The sequence below is a fragment of the Nicotiana attenuata genome, unplaced genomic scaffold, assembly GCF_001879085.1.
Source record: "Nicotiana attenuata strain UT unplaced genomic scaffold, NIATTr2, whole genome shotgun sequence".
Classification (NCBI taxonomy): domain Eukaryota; kingdom Viridiplantae; phylum Streptophyta; class Magnoliopsida; order Solanales; family Solanaceae; genus Nicotiana; species Nicotiana attenuata.
This window is the reverse complement of record NW_017672101.1, coordinates 87,392-104,393: the sequence shown is the minus strand read 5'-3', so window position 1 is coordinate 104,393 and position 17,002 is coordinate 87,392. Positions and strand designations below refer to the sequence as shown.

The 17,002-nt window shown below is 36.8% G+C and overlaps 1 non-coding gene across 1 annotated transcript; it reads left to right on the top strand.

The window, feature by feature from the left end:
- The first annotated feature begins 15,371 nt into the window (after positions 1-15,371).
- On the top strand, positions 15,372-15,445 carry TRNAN-GUU. Its single transcript has one exon. It is a non-coding gene; the product is annotated as a tRNA-Asn (tRNA).
- Positions 15,446-17,002: the final 1,557 nt, after the last annotated feature.

Genomic DNA, 17,002 nt, shown 5'->3' with positions numbered 1-17,002 from the left:
GTGCCTAGCCTAACCCCAGCGAAGTAGTGACGAGGCTAGACCAGACTACCACATAAACCTGTACAATTATATATAATATATGGCGAAAAAATAAACAAGAAATGAGCAGTTAAAAGGGGGGGGGGGGGAGATACGTGCCTCGGGGAAATAGTTCAACTTAGCAGAAACTAAACAAATGTGAAGGAATAGTACAGTATTTAAACCAAAATAATAACACTACTGTTGCGGTGCGCAACCCGATCCAATAATATATATATCCAATATAATATATCTGTTGCAGCGTGCAACCCGATCCAATGATATATATGTTGCGGCGTGCAACCCGATCCAATAATATATATGTTGCAGCGTGCAACCCGATCCAATATAATATATATGTTGCGGCGTGCAACCCGATCCATATATGTATACATAAATAAAAATGTCGCGGCGTGCAACCCGTTCCAAATATACCGCTCCCAGTAATCATGACAAAAATTCCGGCAAGGGATTAACCATAAAAATACTCTATCCCGGCAAGGGAACTCAACAGTAAAGTATATTCATCCCGACAAGGGAGAACCAGCTATAACCAATCTCAATTCAACTTCTAATCATCTCCGTTATCACCATTTCCAACTCATGAAATACTTCTACGAAAATAAGCTAATCCTTTACTCAATACCACGGATCTATTCACTATTTCAACCATAGTATTATTCAAGAATACAACAAAATATCAATTTAAGACTCATAGTCATGCTCGACACCGACGTATAGATACTCGTCACCATGCCTATACGGCGTACTCCACAAGAAACACATAGCAAATATGACTCAACTCCTAATCCCTCAAGCTAAGGTTAGACCAAACACTTACCTCAAACTTCCACGGTCAATTCAATCCTCAATAACCGCCTTTCCTTTCGAATCCGGCTCCAATTCAATTGTATCTATAGAATAATGACTTCAATACATCAACAAATGCTAAACAATACGAACCCAATGCCTAATTACAGATTTTCCATCATTTTTCCCAAAAACCAAAAAATCGACCCCGGGCCCGCTTGGTCAAAACACGAGGTTCGGACCAAAATCATATCACCCATTCACCCACGAGCCCGAATATATAATTTGTTTTCAAATTCGACCCCAAAACAAGGTCTAAATTAAGAAAAAACAGAAAGCCCTAACTCTACCCAATTCTCTAATTTCTACCCTTAATTACATGTTTTTGGCTTCGGATTTCAATAGATATCGAAGGAAATGGAAGAAAATAAGCTAAGAATTACTAACCCGGGAGGTTTTTGATGAAGAATTGCTTCAATGGTCGCCCAANATTGAAAGAAATGAGTAAAAACTAACTTACAATTGATTTTTAAGAAGTCTTGTTCTTGGAAAATCGCCCAAGTGTGTTTGGGTTTGAGAAAATATGAAAAATGAAGCTCAAAATCGTTTAAGTGTAAAAATTGCAGGTCTCAGATATGGGAATTGCGAACAGGGGTTCGCAATTGCGAACCCCGACCTCTGCAGATGTGGGAAATGTGAAACAGGGTTCGCATTTGCGAACCCTTCATAATTCCCCAGGTTTCGCATTTGCGAAGGAGCTGTCGCAAGTGCGACATCGCATTTGCGAAGGGTAACTCGCATTTGCGAGAAAAGGGTGGCCTGGGCTGGCTTCGCATTTGTGATCCAGCCTTTGCAATTGCGAACTCGCATTTGCGAGCCAGGCTTCGCAAATGCGAAGCCTGCAGGCCTGAACACACCAGCAAATTTTTAAGTTCAAAATCCACCCCGTGGCCTATCCAAAACTCACCCGAGCCCTCGGGGCTCCAAACCAAATATACACACAACCTCAAAAACATCCTACAGACTTATTCGTGCAATCAAATCGCCAAAATAACATCATAAACATCGAATTAAACCTCAAAATCCATGAATTCTTTCAAACTTCATTAAACATCAAATTTTCCAATTTAGGTCCGAATCACGTCAAACGACGTCCGTTTTCAACCAAATTTCACAGGAAGGACTTAGAACATATATAAGACCTGTATCGGGCACCGGAAGCAAAATACGGGCCTGATACCATCGCTTTCTAGTCAGATTTCATTTCCAATTTCCTTAAACAATTTCAGAAAACAGTTTTCCAAAAAAATTTGTTTCTCGGGCTTAGGACCTCGGAATTCGATTCCGGGCATATGCCCAAGTCCCATATTTTCCTACGGACCCTCCGAGACCGTCAAATCACGGGTTCGGGTCCGTTTACCCAAAATGTTGACCAAGGTCAAATTTATTCATTTTAACATCAAAACTTAGCATTTTTCATAGAATTTCATATTTAAGCTTTCCGATTATGCGCCCGGACTGCGTACGCAAATCGAGGCGACTCTAAATGAGGTTTTCAAGGCCTCGGAGACACAGAATTCAATTAAAAACAGGTGATGACCCTTTGGGTCGTCACAAAAGCATGTGAATCTAGACTGATGATGATGAAGATATCGTATTATGGCAACTCAATTAAAGGCATGAAAGGAATCTACATAGCTAGAACCGGTCAATTATCACATTTATACCGTGTACACACTCGTCACCTTGCATACACGGCTTCCACATATCACAATTAACACAAAACAATATAAATCCTAAGGGTTAATTCCCCCACACAAAGTTAGGCAAGACACTTACCTGAACACACACTAACTCAATCCACTAGTAAACGTTTTGCCGCGATTATCCAACTTCGAACGGCTCGAATCTAGTGTAAACAACTTCATACCATAAATATAAACTATAAGAAGTTATTTCAAATAATAAAGTTGCAATCTTTAAAGAGAAACAAAGAGTCAACTCAAAAAGTCAACCCGAGGCCCACGTCTCGGAACCCGGCCAAACTCATAAAATCCGAACACCCATCCGATAACGATTCCAACCGTACAAGAATTACTCAAATCCGACTTCAAATCGCCTTTCAAATCCCCAAAATTTAGTCTAAGAAGTTTTCACAATTTTCCCCAAATTTCCAACTAAATTCGCTAATTAAATGATGAAAATAACAATGGATTCATGTAATAGCCAAATACGGATTAGAATCACTTACCTTGATGATTTACTTGAAAATCCCTTGAAAAATCGCCACAAACTGAGCTCGCTAGGTCCAAAGATGGAAAATGAAGTAAAACCCTCGACCTATGCCTTTTTCTGCCCAGCGATTTCGCATCTGGGAACCCACGACCACATCTTCGGCTTCGCACCTACTAAATTTCCATCGCAGATTCTTCCTCACTAAGGTGAAGCACTCTCCGCTTCTTCGGACAAAACGCGCATCTCCGCTTCCGCTCCTGCGGATGTGGTCGCATTTTGCGACCGCAGACCAAATTGGCCCAGTCCTCATCTGCGACCAGCTCCTCCGCACCTGCAGACTCGTAGATGTGGAAATCTCCTTGCATCACAATTTTTCCCCAAATTTTCAACTTAATTCGCTAATTAAATGATGAAAATAATAATGGATTCATGTAATTTAGCCAAATCCGTATTATAATCACTTATCTTGATGATTTACTTGAAAATCCCTTGAAACATTGCCACAAACCGAGCTCGCTAGGTCCAAAGATGGAAAATGAAATAAAACCCTCAACCTATGCCTTTTTCGGCCCAGCGATTTCGCATCTGCGAACCCATAGCTACATATGCGGCTTCGCACCTGCGGAATTTCCATCGCAGGTGCGATCCTCACTAAGGTCAAGCACTCTCCGCTTCTTCGGACAAAATGTGCACTTGTGCTTCTGCTCCTATGGACGTGGTTGCATTTTACGGTCGCAGACCAAACTGGCCGAGTCCCCATCTGCGACCAGCTCCTCCGCACCTGCAGACTCGCAGATGCGGAAATCTCCTTGCATCTGCGGTCACAGCCAAGCAAACTCAAAGTCGATTCTGCGATGGCCACCCTCGCACCTGCGTGTCTGCACCTACGGCCAAACCTTCCGCAGGTGCGATGACACCAGAACAACAGCACTTCGCAAAACACTAAGTCCAAAAATGACCCGATTCACACCCGGGGCCTCCGGACCCCGTCCGAATATACCAACAAATTCCATAACACAAAACGGACTTACTCGAAGCCTAAAATCACATCAAACAACATCGATTCTACGAATTGCGACCCAATTTAAGCCTATTAAAACTATGAACATCCGACTTCCAAAGCTAACGCCGAATCATACCAACACAACTCCGACTGACCTCAAATTTTGCACACAAGTCATAAATGACATGACGGATCTATTCCAACTTCCGGAATCAAAATCTGACCCCGATATAAATAAAGTCAACTCCCTATCAAACTTTTCAACCTTCCAAACCCTTAACTTTCTAACTTTTGCCAATTCAAGCCGCAACGACCTACGGACCTCTAAATCAACATCCGCACATGCTCCTAAGTCTAAAATCACCATACAGAGCTATTGGAACCATCAAAATTCTATTCTGGAGTCATCTATACAAAAGTCAAACTTTGGTCAACTCTTTCAACTTAACTTCCAACTGAGGGACTATGTGTTCCATTTCACTCGGAACTCACCAAACCAAAACCAAATACTTCCGGCAAGTCACATAACTATAATAAAACATAGAGGAGGCAATAAATAGGGGATCAGAGCTTAAATACTTAAAATGACCGGCCGGGTCGTTACACCTTCCTTCTGATTTGAGAAGAATCCGAGAAAAATAATAAATGCAATATCTTTGAGGAGTGGAAAAGTATTGCAGGACCCTATTGCAACACACGATGGGTTGAATGGAAAGCAATTTAAGACTACAAAGGTGCAGAATAATGATGAGAACCGTAGGGGTGAAGTGAGGGCAAAGCAAGAGGATGGTCTTAAGAAGAAGAATAAATATGAAGTTCCAACAAGGAAGAATAAAGACAAACAAAGAAGTAATGATGAGACTGAAGAAAACAAATATATGTGTGCTTTACCTTTCCTTCAAAAGCAAAAAAAGGAGAAGCTAGATAAACAATTTGGGCATTTTCTAGAAGTGCTCAAGCAGGTGAATGTAATCTACCTTTCACAAAGGTAATCTTGGAAATTCCGGTATATGCTAAGTTTCTGAAGGAGATATTGCTCAACAAGCGGAAAGTGGAAGGGATATCAGTTGTCAAGCTCACAGAGAATTGTAGTTCTATTCTACAAAATAAGCTCCCTTAAAAGTGTGGAGATCCATGGAGTTTCACTATATCTTGTTCTCTAGGAAGTGCTAAATTTTAAAAATCTTTGCATGATTCAGGCGCTTCTATTAAATTTATGCTCTTGTCTATTTTCAGGAAGCTTGAGAGAGAAACTGGGTCAATCAAATCTACGCATATGTCTTTGTAGTTGGCGGATCAAACCACAATAATACCCGAAGGAATAGTAGAAGATGTACTAGTTCGGGTGGATAAATTTGTATTCCCCGTGGACTTCTTTATGGTGAACATGAAGGAGAATAAGGAGATCCTGATTTTAAGGAGACCCTCCTTGACTACTGGTAGAGATATACTGGATATTCGGGAAAGGCAACTCATGCTAAGAGTAGGGAAATAAAGAGTGGAGTTCAAGATGAAGGAAACAATAGAGGTACCTAGAGAGGAGTCGGCTACATACTCGATTTTAAGGCGGATGTCCTAAAGGAACTAGCTGAGGAGGACAAGCCGGATAAGTGTGGGGTGTTCCTGAAGAAGTCAGAGAAGAAAATCTCAGCATGATTGTGTGTACTAGGTCGGGCATACAAAGTAGACCCCGATACTGTTTCAGACCCATACTAGAAAATTCAGTGAAGTCTCCTTTACCTCTTTCTTTTTACTTGTGTGTCATGAGGACATGCCACAATTAAAGTGTGAAGTGGGGGATGTACATACATGTATATTCTTTTATTTTGTGTGTTTTCCGTCATTTTTTTATTGAGAATTTTTTTTAGACCTTTCCCGAAGATGGATCTCTTTGACTGTTTTCTTGAGGGATTTAAAGTCGAAAAAAGAGTTAAAAATTCAAAAATATTTCTTTCAATTTGTTTTACTTTTTTAGGTAGTGTAACAATTCCCCATTAGTTTTTCTTTATGCCACGATTCTTTTTTAAGGGTTTTGCTTGAACCGAGTGTAGTAAAAATTTTTTGGTAGGAATAAAGAATCTTGTGTCATTGTGCTATTTTGAGGCAATCTTTCTTGAATTTGTTGTTCCTTGAGTGCAGTGAGTGCCTTAGTTGTGACACCTATAGGATCATCTCTTGACTCATATATTGTAGTGCTTTAAAATGCTTGCTTTTGCTTAACTGCTTTGACTAGAGAGCCGGGATAGATCTGATCCTAAGTGAATTATGTGCCAATATATGAGTAAGGTTGTTTGTTGATATTCTGTGCATGTCGTTTGATGTCTAAAACTCGCTCCGCGTGTTTCTAAAGCGAAATAGCAGTTTTGTTCAGTCTAGGAAGTGATATAGTCATTTCTTTGTTGAGCCAGATATATGCCTTTGACCCACCTAATTAATGTGTATCCTAGATGGACCATTTGAGCATGTAATCCTATTTTTTTGGCAATCAAATTACAAGCCTAATCCCTTTATTTGAATTGAATAGTTGTTAGAACCTTTTGGCCTCTCTTGAGCACTTAAATTGTTATATGCTTATTAAAAGCTTAGTGGAGGTATGGTTGGGTTTGAGTGAAACTGTTAAAAAAAAGGTGCACTATATGAAATATTAAGAGAGTCACTCGTAGGGAATTGAAAAAAAAAAAAGAGAAGTAAAATCAGAACTTAGAAGAAAAAAGAGAGCTCGTGTATGTATTAGAAAGATATAATATTTAATCCTTGCTAGTGGTAACTCTTGCTTTGTGCTTAAATAAATTTGAAGTATGGTGCTAGTATTATGTGAAGGTTGGAGTGAAGTTCAACACAAGTGTGGAGTTTAATTTGTTAATATATATGTATTAAAGTACTTAGGGATATATAGTCACTATATCTAAATGTATCTTACCCGTCCCGCAGCCTACATTACAACCAAATTAAATCCTATTTGATCCTTGATTGAATGTGCTCAAATTAGTAGAGTATTACTATATGGGCAAGCCTATGGTACGTCTTTTGTGGCACATGAATTTTTATTTCTGAGAATGAGTGAATTCTTTCTATTTTAAGTTCCTAATTATGCATGAAATTAATTGTGTGTGGAACTACTCTCTATTATTAGTGTGAGGATACTGACGTGCGGCGGAAAGGTAGTGTTTTGACCTTTGTGTTAGAGTAAGTGAGCGAGTTTTAAAAAGTTGGTGCTTTTGAGTCGAGCTTGAGGCTAAGAAGTTATGGTATGGTGCTTTGTCTGTTTTAAATATTCTTGGCATGATAAATTAGGAGAGTTGTTTGAAAAAATTATCTCTATTTGAAATGTAGTTTGATTGTTCGAGGACGAGAAATAGTTTAAGTGTGGGGTGTTGATGGTAGGCTAGGAACTCACATTTTTTGCTATATTTTGCTCTGTAATTTCTGCACTTTAATCATGTTTGAGCATAATTGTTAGTACTTTGTACTTATTACGTGTGCTATGCCGTGTATGATATGATTTCGAGTTGAGAAGCAAGTTTGGAGTTAAAATGGATGAACTGCATCTTTGAACTCGATGTTAAAAATTGAGAAAAATACACTACTGCCTAGCATGGCGCGCCGCGCTAGTGTAAATTACCTGCACGGTAAAAAAAATTAGCCTTTGAACTTATCCAATAATACGGCGCATCGGGCCCGTATAGGGTGGCACGCTAGTACAAAATAGTGTCCAACTTTTTCAACTTCGGCTCATAGAGGGGTAAATACACTAAAATATAATTTTTAGAGGACTTCTGACCTAGGAAAGATTGGAAGAGCATTGGAGATTCTAAGGCACAAGGATTCATCATTCTTTCCTCAACTCTATGCCCGAGTTTGGATCGAATTCTTATTTTCTTATTTAATTTTATTAGTGATGGATTTCTCCATAATTATATAGTAGATTACTTTAGTCATTGACGGATATGGTACTTTGATTGATATTTGTGGATTTTAACTCTAGTTAATTGCATGAATTCATTTATGGAGCTTTGAATTGATCACAATTTTGATCACCGAATTATTTAATCGGAAGAGGAATATTCCAGGTAATTATCTTTGCAATATTTTGTGTGTTTTAATTTAGTGATTATTCCAAGTAATCGAAAGATCTTTTTGAATTGTTGATTAAACCAAGTTAGGAGAATGTAACGACCCGGCCGGTTTTTTTGAGAATTTAATTCTCGTTCGGCGGAATAAGGTCTTGAGTAGCTTCGTATTATGTGCATTGACTTGCGTGCGTGGTCGAGTTCAGTTAACGGATGATTCAGAGTCTAATCTGAAGAAGGATTCCAGTTTTGGAAGCTTAAGCGGTAATAGTTGACAGGAATTTGACTTTTGTGTAAACCACTCTGGAATGGGTTTTGGATGATTTCAACAGTTTCGTATGGTGATTTTGGACTTAGGCATGCGTCCGAATTTAGATTTGGAGGTCCGTAGTGTGATTTGAAGCATTTCGACGAAAATTGGAAAAGTTGAAGTTTGGAAGGTTGAGAGGTTTGACTAATAGTTGACTTTGGTGACATCGGGGTCGGAATGCAATTGCAAGAGTTTGAACAGCTACATTATGTCATTTGGTACTTGCCGGCAAAATTTCACGTCATTCCACATTGATTTGATAGGTTTCGGCACGCGTTTTAGAAGTTGGAAGATTTGAAACTTCATAAGTTCGATTAGTGGTGTGATTCGTAATTTCAACATTATTTGATGTGATTTGAGGCCTCGAGTAGGTTCATGTTGTGTTAGAGAACTTGTTGGTATGTTTGGACGAGGTCTCAAGTGGCTTGGGTGAGTTTCGGATATGTTTAGGTTGTGTTGCACTTGTGTTTTGATGCTTCATCGTCGTTTCTTCAAGAATAAATGGTAACACATTAAGCAAATGAGCTCCAAATTTAGTTTTTATTGCTCCACTAAATCCGTATAATTACGGAGCCGTAGCAAAAAGTATCATCGAATTAGGACATCGTATAAGGGAGTTATGCTCATTTCCGTGTCGGAGAGACTGCTGGTTTCTGGTGTAGTCGCAATTGCGAACATTTCTATCGCAATTGCGATGCCCAGTTCGCAATTGCGTACTTTTTGTTGCAAATACGGCTTTTTCCAGCCCTATTCTTGTTCGCAATTGCGAAGGCTTCTTCGCTTTTGTGAGGGTTCACAATGCGAACCCTGGATCACGGATGCAACATCTGCAGCTTGTTTTCAGCTGTGTAATTCGGATTTTTGCTTCATTTTGTGATACTTTTAAACCCTAGGTCCGAGAGTGGGCGATTTTGAGAGAGAAATTTCATCTACAATCGTTGGGTAAGTTCCCTTGATAAATTTTTAAGTATACTTCATGATTTTATTTGAGTTTTAACATCAAAATGGTGAGGATCAAAGTGATAAATTTGGGGGAAATTGTAAAAAACTTTCAAAATAAAAAATAATGATTTGAGGGACCAAATGGTATCAGAATTTGATAATTTTTGTATGGTTGAGCTCGAATCGAAATGGGTGTTCGGGTTTTGTAAAATTTGTCGGGTTCCGAGGTGCGGGCTCGGGGGTCGACTTTTGGGTTAATTTTTAGTTTTTGATAAAGATTGAAGCTTTATGATCCGGAATAATTTCATGTGAGTTTTATTTATGCTTTGAAGTTATTTTGACTAGATTTTAGCCGTCCGGAGATTAATTCACCCGAGAAGTTCATTTTTGAGTATCGGTTTGTCTTCTTTGAGGTACGTATCTTGCCTAACCTTGTGTGGGGAACTACCCCTTAGGAGTTGAGTCTTCTATGCTAATTGTATCTTTTGAAATCCGTGTAGGCGAGATGACGAGTACGTGCTCGGGCTTATTTGAGGAAAGTTGACCTTTTAGGGTTCTGAGGTCCTTGTATCCACTGAGTATAAAGTTGTTTTGTATTGATTAAGTTTTCTTAATTACTTGTCTCACCTCTACCTACTTTAATTGGAATTAATTGCTTCATGACCCAAATTTGACTCTTATATAACTGAACCGAGGATTTTTACCTCTCCTATTGCCATGCTATATTTTCCTAACTACTTATCTTTACTTGAAATTATTATTATCTCTTCTGTAATTTTTCATCCTTAATTTAGGTTATGATTATCTTCCCGCTGCCTATCCTTAATTGAATTTGTAGTATTTCTTTCGTGATTGCTCAACCTTAAAAGAAGCTTAGGTATCCTATATCTTAGTTGACTTATCCTTATTGGAATTATTGACTCGTGATATCTTCGTTGTTGTTGAACTGTACTTTGTGGGACCGTTGTTACATATTATTTTCTCCCTTAGTGAGCTGTTCTTATTATGACTAGCATTCTCTATAGTGGCTATTCCTTGTGAACTAGTTCTTCCATTTCTTTGAGTTCCAAAATTTTTGAGTTGATTTAATTGCCATACTCCTGTATTATTGTCATTGTTTCTATTGTACTTGTTGTTGTGATGCACGAGGTTTCTGCCGTGCGGTTGTGATCGTGATGCATGAGGTTTCTATCGTGCGGTTGTAATCGTGATGCACGAGGTTTCTGTTGTGCGGTTGTTATTATGATGCGACAGGTTTCTATCGTGCGGTGTTATCGGGTTGCACGAGGTTTCTACCGTACTATTGTTACTAATGATATTTGCACATGCGGCGTGACAAGGCGGGATATAAATGTGGGTTGCGCATGTGGCGAGGCAAGGTAGGAACATTATTATGCGCATATGGTGAGACAAGGCGGACATTTACTTTACTAATTGCACACATGGGGAGACAAGGTGGGCTATGACAGGGATTGATTTGGGGTGACTTGCGATGGCCTGGGGGTATTCTTATTGTTGATATTTGTATGGTGGTGCACTTACCTGTGCGAGTTTTATCTTATGGAAATTTGTGGGAAAATATTTTAGGTGCTGTCCATTTTCTTTATACTTACTAGCTGGCATAAACTATGTTAGAACAATTGCACAAGCGTACACTCACTTAATCACTCTTATCGGTTAATAGGATCGATCTTGATATTGTTGAGTATTGATACACATCCTCGTTTGGTTCTATTGGCAAGTGAGTCGTCCGTGCAGTTATTGTTTGTAGCGAAGGCACAGGATGCCAAGTGTTTAGGGTTCACAAATTGGAACCTGTGAATTATGAATATTTTGAGGTTCGGTGCCTTTTGGTGATTATTGGATAAAACCTGATGTGAAAGCGGTTATTTTCATCTAGTTGATACTTGTAATTCTTTTAGTTGTGTTCTCCGGGTTTAGACTGTACCCAGCTTACCCTACTATGTTGTTACTTGTTGTGTTCCGCTGCTAATTGTTGTTTCTATTTCTTAATGCAAGTACCATATTATCGTTGTCATTATGCATAGCTTTATAGAGATATCGTATTCCTGTTAGTCCTACACTTATACTTGTTTAGGTTATTTAGTCCAGTAGGTGTCTTGACTGTCCCTCGTCACTACTCCACCGAGGTTAGTCTTGATACTTGCTGGGTACCGTTGTGGTGTACTCATACTACACTTCTGCATATTTTTGTGCAGATCTAGGTATTGCGGAGTCAGTCGATCGTTAGCTAGCTATTCAGATCTTGCGGTGGATACTCAAGGTAAACCTGTTGCTGCATTCGCAGGCTTTGGAGTCACCTTCTAGTTTCTTTGTACTTACATTGTTTACTCCTATTTCGGAACATTTGTATTTAGAGGTTTTCTAGCAAACTCTGTAGAGTTTATGACTTGTACTACCGGTTTTGGATTGTAATACTTGTATAGTGAATTCTAAATTTGGAATTGCTAATCTTTATTTATTTTGTTATTATTTTCAGAAGTTGTTAGGCTTACCTAGTCCCTAAGACTAGGTGCCATCAGGACACCCAACAGAGGGAAATTTGGGTCGTGACAGAGAATATCGAGGGACGTTTTCCTAAAGATTAGTCCATTAACGTGTTCGTGCATATCTTCACAGTGTTTTATATTAGTTTACCTCGTAGAGTTCAGATTTAATCGAGAACGAAGTCTTGACTTTACAATTAAGCTAATTATCGAGTGAGTTCGTGAGAATCATTAGAACATTAGGAGTGAATTTAACCAAAGTTAGATCTCGAATAGCTATCTTGCACCTATCCTGTCGCGACCCTTATTCCCCATATTGATAACAAGCCAATCTTGCTAATTTATAAGTCTTCTTAATCAATCGTTCATTGATTTAGTTTGAGTAGTTAATTGTAGTCATTATTTAAATCAACCAATAATTACTTGAACATTATTTAAGTTATATCCATATAGAGACGATACTTTACTATACTATCTTTGGCTAGCGAGTATTAATTTTTGTGTTGTGTTTTGCGCTGGTCAATCCTATACTTTTCATATTAACTAAATCATACCCAAACGCGCCTACGAATATTTCAGCCGATATGCCAAATTAGCTTTTGCTCTTCCAAATCTAGCAACCCCTCATATGTGTATGTATAATAAACATCTTGTTCCCACTGGAAGTTGGGAGGCAACTGGGCTAGACGATTGATCTTTCTTGAGTAGTCTTATCCTAGAAAAGGATTTGTAATTATTGTCGCCGAGAATAATAAACATGCATGTTGTGTCAAGTGAAAGGAGTTCTGTGATGAAGTTAGTTGAACAAGAAATTTTGAGCGAATTAAAATTGCTGGCTTAAAGAGTTAACCTAATCAATTACAAGTCTTCTTCTAGCCTAAATTTCCTGACCTTTTAGTTTGGATGCGGTTCAAATTAAATGAAAGAAAGGTCGAACGATACATTTCCCTCACGAAACATTTTTGCAATTAGCTATTTTGGAACCACGAGTTAAGCGTGTACTCTCGGTTTACACTCCGTTTGGATCATTGTTCTCCATTGTTTTATAATGTATTGTATCGTATCGTATCGTATTGTACCGTATCGTTTTATGAATATAATGTTTGCTAGATTTTATTGTTTGTTATTGTTAAATAAAATTTTGTTGTTTGATTTGACTGTATCGTACTATCAGTTACAAAAATACCCTCAATTGTTTAAATATTAAATTTATCAAAAATTATGTATAAAAATAATTTTAATAAACAAAACTGAAGAAGGCAAAATACCTTAAGAAAGCATAACAAAGGAGCGAGACAGAAGAAGGCAAAATAAAGGGGCACAGCTAATTAGAATTGAGTTAAAAGCAAATTAGGAGAAAAAATAAAATAGAAGCCGGCAAAACACCTTTAACATTGGTCAAGAAAAAAATAAAGTAGGTTATAGGTTGGAGATTTTGAGTTAAAATAGAAAAAAAAGATAAAGGGTAAAATAAAATTATGGAGTAATAAGTTAGGGCATAATTGCAAAGAAAATAGGAAACAATCCCATCACACCAAATCGGTTGTTTCAAAAAAAGGGGCTTTTCATTGTTCCAAAATAATGAATTTAATAATACAATAACCAATTTTAACAAAACAATTAAAACAAACATTATTGGGATAACAATATAATACGATACAACGAGGAACAACCATCAAACAAGCTATTAGCTAGAGTTGCCACAAATTAACCAAAATAAATCATACTTACTTGAACCACTCCCTGATTTCGTCCAATAGCCAATGTTTACTTTCTGTCTGTCCACTAGTATTGGGTTCATACTGGTGATGTGGACAAATTAAGATCAAATAATGTGTTTTTTTTCTTCCTGTCATGCAATATTTGAAACTGTCTACTTCATTCTCCAACCAGTTTAATTTCTCTCTTCAAAACATCTTATTAATTGGTGTAATATATACTCAATTACTACCGTTTTTCTAGGTGAGCAGGCAGACGGGCCAGTGTGCAAGTTGTTCAGTCATACGAATAATAAATGGTTATTGTACACAAATTTCTTTAATATATGACATTTGACATGACGATTATTGCTTACTTATGAGACACGTGAAGTGAAATTCGTAGACATATATTGTTCGACCGCTTTACTAAATCACTTAGTGAAGAGTAACGAAGACTTTTTAGGTTTGTTTTCAGGACTTACTGTTGTGTTTTTGTTTGTTATTCATTTAGCTATATATATATATATATATATATATATATATATATATATAATGAATTAATCCAAACAACCGTTCATTCAATGAATTAAAATATTTAAATAAATAGCTTTTGAAGAACGTCGGCGAAGGTATCCAATTTTTCCTTAGATATTTGTAAAAGAGAGACCCAATAAAAAACAATTACCTTTTTTTCTTTTTCATGATGATTATTCTATCAGCACTTTGTTTTTTGGGAAAAGATTATACCGAGACTTAAAGTGGAGAAGAGAAGACAAAATAGGTAAGCGATTAAAAGTCTTTGAATTGTAACATTTCAGAAAACTACTCATCAAGAAAAAGCACAAGCTGTAAAGCAACAATTTTCCAACTTTTCTCTTCTTCATCCTAAACCTTCCAATCATGTCAATTTTTGTTCCTTTCAATTACTTTTTTCTACATCCTTTTTCTTCTTCATCCAGATCTTTCCAATTTTCCATTACATTCCAATTAAATCAAAATCACGACGCCAGTGATATTTATTTTTTATTTTTTTTCAAAATTCCCTTCTCTGCCTTTTTCTTTTCCTCTCCTTAGTGCATCTATATGCTCGTGGGGACCAAAACTTGAAATAGACAATGCGTAGATTTCTTGCTTGGACATGACAGTTCTATGGAATTAGTCATTAGTGTTGAATCAAATGTATTATATCATTATATGGATATAAGTCAATTAGTAATCTAAGATTGTCCCACTTTATTTCCTTTTAATTCAATTAGAAGGACTAATGCGAGGAATTAGAAGGCAAAATTTAGTACAGGCACTCAATATGTTACACCCAATCATATCATCCATCAAGGTTAAGTGATAAATTAATAAAATATTATGTAATTAATTATGATTTGGTATAACATAGTATGTGAAGACCACTTACTATGTATTTATCGAGTTGATGAAGACATCCGCTATGGAAAAGTTTATTACTCCCTCCGTTCCAATTTATGTGAACCGTTTGATTGGGCACAAAATTTAAGAGAAAATGAAGACTTTTGGAATTTATGGTTCTAAACAAGTCAAACGGGGGTCCAGAGTATTTGTGTGGTTATAAAAGCTTCTGATTAAGGGTAGAATTGGAAGTTAAAGCTAAATTATATCCAAATTTAGAAAGAGGTTTCTTTTTGGAATGGAACAAAAAGAAAATAGGTTCATATAAACTGGAACGGAGGGAGTACAAATTAGAGCCCACGAAATGTCAGAATATATATAGGAGTATCTTTTTAGTACGAAATAGGATAATTAGCTGGAATAGCTCAGTTGGTTAGAGCGTGTGGCTGTTAACCACAAGGTCGGAGGTTCAAGCCCTCCTTCTAGCGTTGTTATCGATTTTTATCTTTTTGCTTAGATGGCCTAAATCTAGCGATTAAGATAGCCACACGCTCTCTATTTTAGCGTAGTTCTCATTTTTATGTTTAAATTTCACGGTATAGCCAGTTTTCGAACTGGTCAATCAAAAATAGTCAGTGTTTACCAAGTCAATGAAAAATATCCACTATTTTGTTGCAATAGAGACCGGTCCAGCATAATATACTGGAGTTCGGTGCACTTGTGTATGAACTCCAGCATAATTTGTTGGCTCCAGTATAATATACTGGAGACTGGAGCACCAGTGCTCCAAGCTCCAGTATATTATACTGGACCAATATACTTGCTGGAACTCCAATATATTATGCTGGAGTTCTAGTGTACTTATGCTGGAACTCCATCATATTATGTATATGATGGAGTTCTAGCATACTTATTTTGGAACTCCAGTATAATATGCTGGAGTTCAAGTATACTTATGCTGGAACTCCAGCATAATATACTGGAGTATTTTCCGGGTTTTGAACAGTGTTTTCGCTCAGATTTATCTTTATATAAAAAGTGGCTAAATTTCAATTACTTTTGAAATTGGGCTATTTTTGAACGACCAGTTGTAAATCTGGCTATTTTTAAAATTTACCCCATTTTTATTGGCAAAACAATAATGAGCTAACTGTCAACCTATACGCCCAATCTAGCCATTAAGATGGCCTAAATCGGAGTAGAATGTTATGGACTAATCCAGCAGCTATTACCACACTAACTGCCAGCCCATAGAGATTTGGATTGTTGTTCAAGAAAAGGAATGCTGATTTTAAGGAAAGAAATTGAGTTATTTGGATAAAGGGAAATCTACGCCGTACACCCATTGGAAACACCAGTTACTTTATATACATTTAAAATATTTATTTTACCTTGTATACCTATTTTATAAAATTTTATTTACTTTTTAAATCTTTAATATCATATACCATTAAATAAATTCCACCTTTTAATGAACTAAATTATCTCTTACTCCAACTTAATAAATTACTTAAAACACTCCATCATCCCTTTTAAGGTATTGGGATTATGCGTACCTTCTCACCAAAAATTCCAAACCCCAATAATTTCTCTAAGTCCTTCATCGTTTTTTCTTCTCTTCCATCTTTATCAAAAGAAAAACAAAAATAAGGTGAAAATGTTTTAACTTGAGATACAATATCTAAACTAATATAAAATACTAGAATATACTATTCAAACCAATACACCATAACATCCTAATGAAAAATATAATGTTCAAATTAAACAAACTACAACATTCTAATTTGGAATACGATATTCAAATCGAACATACCACAATATTCTAATTTTGAATTAAAGATTTCAATCAAACGTAACGCAATATTCTAATTTTAAATGTAGTATTCAAATCAAACATACCATAAGATTCTAATTTAAAATATAATATTCAAACCAAATATACCAAATTACAATAGTTTAATGAAGAATATATAATTCAAACCAACATACCAAAATATTCTAATAAAGAATACAATATTTAAACCAAACACACCACAATATTCTAA